Source organism: Desmodus rotundus, chromosome 6 (genome assembly GCF_022682495.2).
Source record: "Desmodus rotundus isolate HL8 chromosome 6, HLdesRot8A.1, whole genome shotgun sequence".
In the NCBI taxonomy this organism is placed as follows: domain Eukaryota; kingdom Metazoa; phylum Chordata; class Mammalia; order Chiroptera; family Phyllostomidae; genus Desmodus; species Desmodus rotundus.
In genome coordinates this window covers 143,113,945-143,118,072 of record NC_071392.1, presented here as the reverse complement: position 1 = coordinate 143,118,072, position 4,128 = coordinate 143,113,945, and the positions used below count along the sequence as shown (strand labels likewise).

Below are 4,128 nucleotides of genomic sequence, written 5' to 3'. Positions count from 1 at the left end.
TGTTGCACTACCACCGGGAATGCCATTCTAGACAGCTGCTCTCCACTGCTTTTTCTCTGCATCTGTAAGCTTGAGCTTTTACGTGAGAGCTCAAGGTGATGAAAAGAGGCGAAAAGCACACATTTCTCCTAGGAAAGCTGTTTTCCTGATCTGGTTCTGCTCAGTCCTCTAAATGAGATTTTTTACTTTACTAGGGTTTTTTTCCTAATTACATAGGTAATATACATTCCACCTAGAAAACAGCAAAAGTACAGAAGAACACAAAAATTAAAAATAAAAATTGCCCATAATCTTAAAATATTAATATATATCCTAGAAGGTTTTGTTTTCCTGGTTTTCTTTCTATGCGTAACTGAGTTACTCGTTTTTAAATTGGGCTCATGTTGTACACACATAAAAACTTACCTTTTAAAAAATAGCTATTCCTACATGCCAGAAAATATTCTTAGCACTCCACATGTTTTATGATTAACAGTGTACTATCAACACATCCCTATGTCATTCAAATTATAAAAACGTGTTTCGGTGGCTACAAGTACAGCACCCCGTCATGCGCACCAGGACCATGGCATCCAATGTATTGGTTGTTCCCCGCACAAGCCGTGGGCCTGGCACGGGGTGGGGTCTGCCTGGGGAAAGAGGAGGCACCCTTTCTAAGTCACACAGTGGTGCCATTTGGGCTAGCAAATGCCCAGGCATACAAAGGTAGGACAACCTAGCCAGTTTCCTGTCACGAGAATGCTTTAAGTCATTTCCAAATATCATGATTATAAATATCTTTGTGCACATCTTGCTAAATCAAAGAACAGACCGTTTTTGAGGCTCTTGTTAATGTTGCTGAACTTGCTCCCCTACAACTTCCCGATACCAGAGGTTTCCATTGCTTTTAATCCCAGACAAGTGAATGTGTGACAAGTATACACTTTTAATGGGCAACTATTTAATGACTAGAGAGAATGACTTTTTTTTTTTTTTCAGTATAGAAGTCTTTTATTTTTTTCACACTTATCATGCTATGAATTCATAGGAAATGGGTTCCAACAGCTCAGGTTCCTTTCCGTTAGTTCTCACAAAGTGTGCTTCTCTGGGTGGAGCAGGCTGATGCTTCAGTTGAACCCAGGTACCTTTCTCTTCAGCTTCCTTCTTTTTTTTTTATCATTTTCCTTCACACATTTCAGGAAGCTATCTTGACTCTTTGAGTCCTTAATATGCTCAATTCGTACATTAATTCTCTTGGCAAGAATCTTGCCCTTAACTTGTTTGTTTACGACAATGCCCATCGCATGCTGGGTGACCTTGTAGACTCTTCCAGTTTTGCCCTGGTAACATTTGTGGGTCATTCCTTCCTGAACAGTGCCCATTCCCTTGATATCTACAATATCACCTTTCTTGTAGATTTGCATGTATGTAGCCAAAGGAACAACTCCATGTTTTCTAAAAGGCCTAGAGAACATGTGACGGGTACCTCTCCTCTTTCCCTTTGTGTTAGTCATTTTGGCGAATTACTGGAAGATGGCGGTTTGGGCCAAAAAAGCAAGAATGACTATTTTTAAATGCTTTTTAGCAACATGTATTTCTTCCCTTGAAAAATGACCTACCCATATTCCTTGCCTGTTTTAGTATTGGGCTATTGGTCTTATTGATTTTAAGGGCTCTTTGTTTTTAAAGGATGTTGATCCTTTATCTGCAATATATCTTAATATTTTCCCCAACTGCATATTGTATTTCAATTCTGCTTGGATGTTTTAAAACCTGTGTGTCATTTTTAACTTCAGAATAGCCAAATCTATTGATCTTTTCCCTTTATGGTTCCTGCCTTTACTTTGATATGTGGAAAGCCTTTCTCCATTGCATGTCAGATGGAATTCACCCATATTTGTTTAAAATTTTTATTAAACATCTTATACCTGAGACCTAGGTTCTTTTAAACTGGCCTTGGTTTATAAGGCTCAGAGTCTGTTAATTGTGCTAAATCATGTGGCTGCTTTGGCTGAGCGCTTGGGGCAGGGAATGGGGAACTGGACGAGGAGAGGGCAGAGATTAATCTTTACCAATGGACTTAGCCTTTCTGTGCCTAACCTCTGTGTGTGTAAAATGTAGGAAATTACATTTGCACTCCAGTTTTACCTCTTTCTTTCTATTGGTCCTTGTACTGAAGGCTGCACAGTTGATGAATAATAATAAAACAAATGGCCATGTAATTGTCCTCCATATTATTGAGACAGAAAGAGAGAGAGACAGGCAGGGGGTGAAGGTGAGGAAGGGGCAGGGGAGGGAGAGACTTCTGCAATGGGCCTTTCCTCAGGGACACACTCCTCCTACCTCTTAGTAACCAGTACCCCAACTTCTGCGTGGCCTTTAAGCTTTTATCTCATATGCATTCATTATTTATATTTCCTTCGTATTTCTAAGTTTTTAATGGTTTTATTTTTTCATTAATACCTATTGTCCATTTGGAATCTATCTTACTATATGATGTAAGGAATCAAAAGCTATTTTCCCCCAAATGGTTTACCGATTATTTCACTGTTTATAGCACCGAACTGTCTTTCTGAAACTTTTGTTTGCTTGTTTTAATTTTTGGTCAGGTATCTTGAGATGTAGTTCTGTAAATTACATCTTTTAAGAGTAAGAGTGTAATTCTATAAATTCTGACAAATGCATCCAGTCATGTAGTCACCACCACAACCAGACAAGGAACTCCCATCATCCCAAAAGTCCCCTTGTGCCTTTTTGTAGTCGATTCTCCATTTCCACCCACCCACCCCCACTCCCAGCAACCTATACATAATTGTGCCTTTTCCTGAATATCAACCGAATATGATCATATAGTATACAGCCTTCCGAGACTGGCTTCTGTCCCTTAGCATAATGCCTTTGAGATTCACGCATGTTATTACTTCTGTCAGACACTCATCTTCTCTATGGGCAAGTAGTACTCCACTGGGTAGAGGCACCATGATTTACAGAGTCAACCTTTCACCCTAAGTACGATGCCAGCTGTAGGTTTTTGTAGATGTCCTTTATCAGATTCAGGAATTTCTAGTTTGCTGAGGTTGTTGGGGTTTGTTGGGGTTTTTTTAACTCATAAATGGATGTTCAATTATATCAAATGGCTTTCAGGCATCTACTGAACAACGCATCTCTGTCAGCTGCCCTGGGAGTAACAGCCTTTGCCACCCCAGAGACTTGAGGCTTTACTCTGCCGTCCAGGGCAGAGTGTCCAGGGCAGGGGGCACCTACTGATCACCTTCAGCCCTGTGGACCACAGAGTGTGCTGCCCTACCCCTAGAAGCTTAAGGCTTTAGATTTCTAAGAGGGAAGAATCCGGGGAATTCCATGGCATCTTGGGCATCCCCCCACCACCAGTTGCCGCTCCCTCGCCTGTACTCACAGGTGGGCTGGAGAGAGCCTCGCTCCTGCCCTGTGCCAACAGTTCTGTGAGCACCTAGTGGGAGTCTGGGGGGGGGGGGGGGCCTGTGTAGCTGACGGTGAACTCCTTCACTGTCTCAGCTATTCCAGGGCCCACGTGTGGATTTGGATGGTGGGCTATAGTTTGGCTGACTGCTTCCTATCCATGCGGAGAATGACGGGACCTCTGCTTACTGAGCTCCACTGGAGGGGAGACAGCCTGTGTAGCCCATCTCCCCTCTCAGAGCCTGTATCTCTTTGGAATTAGATTACTCGGTTGCCTCGCAAACTCATCTTTGTCATGGGCTCAACAAAAGCAATGGTTTCGTAGTTGACCATTTGCTCATTGTTAGGGCAGGAACCACGCACTTAGCAGCTTTCCACACCCTGAGAAGAAGCCTATGAGCGTCTCCGCTCCACCTTTATCCTATACCAAATGTGTATTTGAACCTGTGCGGGGCTATTTTTATTCTTCCACAGGAATCATGCTGCTTTGGTAATAAACCTTTCTTTCTAGCAGTGTAAGTCACCCCTCAATCTTCCAGAAATTCTTCAGCCTTTTATTAAGCTTCCCAGGTGACCTTAGAATTATATTGTCTAGTTAAAAAAATACTTTTGACATTTTTATTAGAATCGAAATGGCTGAAGTATTGAGTCGTGCCATCCAAGGATGTGGTATGCCTTACCACTGGTTTCAATCTTCAAGTTCCCCAATAA

At 42.0% G+C, this 4,128-nt stretch overlaps 1 pseudogene; it reads right to left on the bottom strand.

Annotated features, from left to right (window-relative positions):
* Positions 1-954: 954 nt before the first annotated feature.
* LOC112319731 (large ribosomal subunit protein eL21-like) lies at positions 955-1,501 on the bottom strand (annotated as a pseudogene).
* Positions 1,502-4,128: the final 2,627 nt, after the last annotated feature.